At 38.3% G+C, this 7062-nt stretch overlaps 1 long non-coding RNA gene across 1 annotated transcript in view; it reads left to right on the top strand.

Annotated features, from left to right (window-relative positions):
- Nucleotides 1–415: 415 nt before the first annotated feature.
- LOC142099401 (uncharacterized) overlaps nucleotides 416–7062 on the top strand; it is a 174978-nt gene continuing 168331 nt past the window's right edge. The window contains exon 1 of the long non-coding RNA XR_012678534.1: nucleotides 416–805. This is a non-coding gene — a long non-coding RNA (uncharacterized LOC142099401). The remainder of the gene's footprint in view (nucleotides 806–7062) is intronic.

Raw genomic sequence — 7062 nt, 5'->3', positions numbered from 1 at the left:
CCACAGCACATCTCATTCAGTATTGCAATCGTTAAATGGACCGCCTGTGACCACACCTTAACCTGGCTGTGCATTAGGGGGCGCTGGACACACCCGCGCAGCTTGATTGCCTTTTGCTACGATGGCTCCCAATCCGTGTAGCCGATATCAGAAGCAAACTCCCTCTTGTGCAGTCTTCTCCATCTTGATGCGCCAGGCCATGGAATTTCTGTAAAATACGTGCATCAGTATTAATTTTGCTTCATAAATTAACTTTAATGTTTCCATAACTTCCAACTATCCTGATTTAGATTGAACAGTCTGGCTTTGAGGGGTCTTGAGAGGCAAAGTTGTGAGGTATGTTTCTAGAATTGTATTCTCTCATTAAAAGTTTAATTCCCATCCAAAATAATCCTTCTTATCTTTTATTTACTATTGACTTGGCTATACAATCTAGAGTTGTTGTTTTTTTTAATCATTCTACATGTTAACCTTTTCTCTGCAGGTTTGTCTCATAGCACGGACAGCTGAAAGATAAATAAGGGGATGGGATGAGAGAGACAGCTGTAGCAAAGGAATAAACCTTTCACTCTTCCTTAACATTTCCATCTCCTGAAAGGGGTTACCCAACCCCCCTATGCCATCTGCTTTTGCTTGCCAAGTACTGATCTATATTTAACAAGTCTTACATAATCTAGCGTGAGGGAGGACACACTCCTGATGACGCCAAAGGGACATTTGTGCATATCTCCCTTGGAAGACAGCACTTAAATGGATTGTTCTAACACCCAGCGGATGACAGCCAGTGACAGGCGGACACAGACATGTATGTACTTCAGATTAATTCTCAGAATGCCAAAATTATTAAAGGGTCAGTGTCTCAGAGGATGCAAGTAAATTGAGGACAAGTGGATTGAATCCTTTTAATCCACATTTTAATGCATAAAATGTACCCGTTTAATACTTTATAAGACAAACTTATAGTAATAAATATTCTGAATATGTGTACAGATTTTGGGCCATATTTAGAATAAGGAGTAAATTCAGCTGAAGGATTCAAATACATTTTGTTTGCATGCAGGCAAAATACTGTGCTTGTGTATGTATCACAGAAAACCAGGCAGCTGTATTTTTATACAGTAATTTAGAGTTTATCTATAAAGTTCCCTATTGGCAATAATAATGCTATTCATCCATTGACAAGAAAATATATAATACGATCATGCAAAAAAAAAATTGGTCATTAACAGCTATTCTAGAATAAAAAAATAAATAATTTAGTCAAATATAATTCAGTGTGTGGTAGGGAATATAGATTGTAAGCTCCAGTGATCCACCAGGGTAGGGTCTGATGTGAAAGATTAATAATGTCTATAAAGCGCTTCATAATATGTAGGCACTATATAAAAATAGTAATAAATTCAGATATTTTGTACATATACTTGCAATGTATATAAAAGTAGCTGCGCTAGATATACTGTACATTGCAGACACCATAAACATCCATGTAGCAGATTCTTGCATGAAAACAGTTATGTGCTCCTTTTATAAGAAACACACTAACAACATTTTTGAGGGAAAATAACCATAATAAGTTTGAAACGTCACCATCTGCTTTCTACATCATGCTGTGTAGACATATAGCCACTTTGCAGACAGTATAGAAACTTGCATCTCAATGGTGACCTCACTTCCTGTTTGAGTACTAATAGCATACTTGACAACTTTTCCTCTTTGGTTCAGGGAGATCCCTGGGGAGGTGGGTGCGTGAGGGACAGGGCTTGATGAATTGCATCATTTTGGGTCTAAGATGATGTGATATTTGCATAATTATGCCCCACCCCCGCCACTTATCTATTGCAGGGTTGAGAAACGGGAGGTTGCCCTGCTCTCCCGGGAGCCCGGCAACGCTCCCAGAAATGCGTGAGTCTTAGGCAACTATGCGTTAAAGAAAAGCAGCTAATGAATCTCGAGACTGAAGTGTCTGTTACATTTCTGTCTCCATTACTGAAGCCATGTTGTCTTACCTGTCAGTCTTTGATTAAATCTTGGTCTCCATGAAAATGGCCACCACCATAGGCATCAATATATAGGACACAATTTCTGAACTGTGTCATCGTGCCACAGATGGCGAAGCAAACCATGTCTTGTATTGGGTCAGCATCAGGGAGAATGCCAGACTCTTCAGGGAGTGAGGGAGATCACCCCTATTTCAGGGAGCCTCCCTGACATTCAGGGAGAGTTGGCAAGTATGACTAATAGAGGGCTGGCAAAATATTCATTAATCGATGACAGACACTTAAAGCAGGCTGTTAAACAGCCTGCTTTAAGTGTCATGGCAGCCAACTGTCAGTACATTTACGGATAGCAACTTAAAAAAAACAAAACCAAAAAAGGTTCAGTAAAAAAAAAAAAAAAAAAAATTGTTATTGAAAAACAAAAAATACACAATATTCATCAAACTAGTGGTTTTGCCCTGAATAGAGCTCTCCCCTTTCAGCCCCACATGCAAAATTTGTAAATCGCCCAATTTATTTTTGTGACACATTTTTATATTCCAGTATGTGAAAAAGTAGCAGAATGCAAAGAAATGTATTATAAAAGTGAGCCGCTATGTCCCTTTTAATTTTGCAGTGTTATACATGATACAGTGCAACTTCACAGGCAACCTGTTCCAATTCACATATATAGTGTCAAATCGTCCTTTTGCATAGCTGCATTTTACAATAATTCCCAGAGACACTATGCAGCTAAAGAGGTGAATCTAAGCCAGTCTCATGCAATTCTGTCTATGGGGACCTTGGTGCACTCTTTTGATAAGTTTACTGAACATCCTTTTTTTTTTGGTTTGTTTTGCATTTCTATACCAATCTAAAAACTTATGATTAACAATTAGGACATATTAGCTTCAGATTCATCCCATTAAGACCCCAAACCACTAGACCATATGTGTGCATCTCTCCTCTTTGTGTGTATTTTGCAGTTACCATGTATGTGTTGTTCTGTGAGTTTGCTGACTTTCTGCCCTTTACTATCTGTCCTACATTATTGTTCAATTCTGTTTTTATACTACCAATGTGTTCTTCTGGCGTATGTACTCCTGTTTCTGCGCAGATGGTTTACCATGTATTTTTAGTGTTTTTGGGGTGCTATACTTGATATAGTTATTATATTGCTACAGTTTTCTCATTTTTCTGAATGTTTAAGACTGTAGTTGCTATAGCTCAGTATTGAATCCCAAACTATTAAGTTTTTATTAATGTTTGTATGCCACCAATCGGATTGTCTTTTTATCTGTATTCTTATTGTTTCAATAAAAATTATATTGCAAAAAAAAACAAAACATAGGAACCAGACATTTGCAAATGGCCAATTGGATCCTTAGGATTTAGAGCACCTTTTAGCATATTTTTTTCTAAGCCAAAACACCTGCAGTTTTAATAGATAGGATTTTGAAATTTTCTGTTAAAATATTATGGGTGGAGTGTATCTTTCTTTCATTTTAAATCAATATATACATTTTAAGAACTCTTGTTACTGAACTCAAAATAAGGGAACTTTACTGAAAGAGGGGTTGTTCAAGTGTTATTTCTCTAAACATGGATATAGTCTATAATTTTAAATGAAAAAGCAGCCATTTGAACCACTATTCCTCTGCAATCTATGGATGCAGACAAGTAAGATGAGCATAAGGGTACTGATCACACAAATTTCAAAAATAATTAAAATATAATGTCACACAAAATGTAAACTATAGCCAACAATGTATAAGACCATTTGCAAATTAATGTTCTTAATGGTTATGCTGTTATGGAAAAATAATGTCATTTCTGAACCTCTCTGACTGACAAAATGTGGTATCTGGGCTGTGGCCTTCCATATGTATAATTAACAAAAGTCACAAAACTCTTTCCCTCACAGTCATCAACTTATTGCTACTGCGGTCATAAGAAACTTGACAATTGTCCACATTGTGGTCTTGCCGTCACAGTGGTTCTGTCGTTCATCCTACCCAACAGATGACCTTGCCGGCAATGAAGGTCCACCCATTTACCACAGCGCAGACTAGTAGATTCACTAAAAGCCACCTTAGATCTGCAAGATCATTTCTTGCTGCTTGCTTGAAATAAAAATAAGAGTATTTAGCAGGAAAGGTTGCAGCATGTACAGTAAATTAGGCCAAGTGGGGAGAATTTGCTATAACGATCATGGCTCACGATACCAGACTGAGTGGCCCCTCTGGGAGAAGATCTGGTCCTCTAACCTATTCTAGAGTGAACAACTATTAGCACACCCATAAAAACCCTAACAAATTGTTTTAAAACTATATGCTTGCAAGCTGGAGATATATAGCATATATACTTCAGTGCCGACTGACAATTTTCAAGATTTGCATAAAATTTAATTTAAGCAGTACTGTGAATCTTTCCCCAAGCCTAAATATATCCATTTTTCAGGACAAGTTCTATTTTTCATTCATATCATATCTGATTACCATGTTAAAATAAATCATGTTCTAAAGTGCTTAAAACTATTGTCAATTCTAGAAAGATGGATTCACCAAAATTCATTACCGTATTGATGTAGCTACCATGAAAGGTCTGGCCAACCAACAACATCCTGATATGAAGTTGAAAATTACAATCAAACACTGATACCCAATCCCTAATACTTTTTGAAACCACACACAAATTCAAAACAGATTTTAAAAGGTTTAGACTTTGACCACAAATTTCAGCAGTGTAGTTCTAACACCATTTTGAAGAGGGAAAAAAAAAATACAAAACAAATATATATATATCAAAAGCATTTGTGCCACACAAAATATGTACTATATGGAAAACCAGCAATACATTAAACCTATAGATGAATATATAAATATTTTGTGGATAATTGTGCATGTATTTGCATACAGCAAGGTAGACAAAATAGGAACAGCAAGCAAAGGTGTTGGGCAGAAAAATGTCATCCATTGTTTGGAGCAATTTGTCACTATTGGGAAGGTGGTATCCTTAAGTGATACCACTGGAGTCAGGCACTTTGGACACACATCACAGGAGGTTTATGGGGAGGACTACACAGGCTCCAGTTGCTCCAAGATTCCAAACAAAATCACCACTTCCAGTAACCATAGAAAGGAAACTTAAAAAGGAAGAGGAAAAAAAAAAAAGGGGGGGGGGGGGGGTAAACGTTTTTTTTTTCTTTGATGCCAATCTCCAAATACAAATCGAGGAGAAGGTGCTATGACATTTATATACATCATATCAACCCTGCTTCCTTACATGTTTCTTGTGTTATTCTATTGTTGTTTGGTGTCTTAACTGTTATTTATGGTGCAGCACCTCTCTGACATTGGGGATGCATATTATAGGTTTGAAGGGAGGGGGGGGGGGGGGTGTGGAGGGGACTTGCACTGCAAATCAGGTCATCCCCAGCACCCCCCACTTGTACCCATAAGTATTCTTTCACGCGGGTTCTCCCATTTTCATAATGCAGGGGACATGTCGTGTCTGAGCAAAGAAAGTTTGCCAAATTTTCACTTAGCTTAGACAAACACTTCTCTGAACATGGAAGGGAAAAATCATTTGCTTTCTTCCACAGATGCAACACGCTAGTCACATCCTGTTATCTTAGCAATATTTGTCTACCTGTTGAAAAGGGGAGTCAGTTTAAGAATAGTTGCCAGTCATTCAACTGTACACTAGACTAGAGAAGAGCGGTGTAATCAGATATTTTAGCACTCTACCCTCCCCTGTTTCCAGCCAACCATTATGCAGCACACCCTCCCAGACAAATTAGGTCATGCTTCTACTGCACACATTGCTCCGGCCACAAGCAGTCTGCAGCTCGATGCATTAATAGTGGATATACCACACATTGTAAGATACATGTTTACCATTATTTAATTGTACATATTTTAATACAAACTCCAGTGACAGGGATGTGATTTTTCTCTTTTTCCTTTTTTTTTTTTAAAATATTAATAAATACAATTCTACCACATCAGCCTTTAACAAATAAGTAACAACCTTAAAACTATTGTGTGCAAAATATGTGTATGCAATAACTGTGATGCATACAGAGGGCTGAAGAGCAGCCATCCTTTAATTTTTCATTTAAAATTTAGGAGATGAAAAATGAACACTTCTAGTTTGGTTGTTTTGCGTTATTTTACTTTTTTTTCCACATTACACCAGGATACTAACTAAATCCTTTGTTTGTAAAGTTTGTGTTTGATTGTGTAGATAAACTCAGCAAATATAATGGTTTTGTGGATGGATATATTTACTGCATATTATGTTTGATCACCTAAGGCACAATTTAGGGGTGGTGTGTTGGTAGGGCAAGAGTTTTGCCTCTCCTTTCCTAGAGCCACAGTCTTCCAACTGCATGCCCTTCAGTGTTCTCACCCAAAAAAAATTGCTAGCCAGGTGGGGCAGTTCTAATACTTTGCATTATTAACGAAAAATGTTGGCGGTTATTGCACACTCCTGCCAGGGCTGGTAAGACTGGGTGGTCAGTGGTCTAACACACAGCTGGTCATAGTGCCTGTTCTAATAGGATAAAGCATTGTTTCTCCTTTTATAATAGGGCTCCAAGCAGGGGTGGACTGGGAACTTAAAGTGGCCCTGGAAAAAATTATTGAAGTGGCCTCGTGTGGGCGGAGCCAACTTAAATGTAGGTGGGGCCAACACAAAAGTAGACGGGATTTAGAACTTGGAATTTGGTTGGGGAAACATTTAGGAAAACCTAGCTATGATGACTTAATACACAGTGGGTCATTTCTAAAGCAATGCAGGAAAAAAGCTGTACCCCCCTCATATAGTTTTCCCATATGTAGCCCCTCTCACTTACCTTAAGTATCAGGGCCGGCAAGCTCTGCAGCATTGCTCCGCAGACCTGATCAGACAGACAGGAAGTGAATACTTCCTGCCTGATCGGTGCACAGTGCTGTAGCACCAGGTAGCCTCGCGATGCGTGAGGCTGCCTGGTGCTTACCACTGACCACCAATTTTTGTATTGTCGCCCTCCTTCCGACCGCGCCGGGTGACCCAAGAAAAAAAAAAAAAAAAAAGGTGAGCT

This window comes from Mixophyes fleayi, chromosome 8 (assembly GCF_038048845.1).
Source record: "Mixophyes fleayi isolate aMixFle1 chromosome 8, aMixFle1.hap1, whole genome shotgun sequence".
In the NCBI taxonomy this organism is placed as follows: Eukaryota; Metazoa; Chordata; class Amphibia; order Anura; family Limnodynastidae; genus Mixophyes; species Mixophyes fleayi.
Note: the sequence above shows the minus strand (reverse complement) of the source record. Positions and strands in the feature narration are given on the sequence as shown.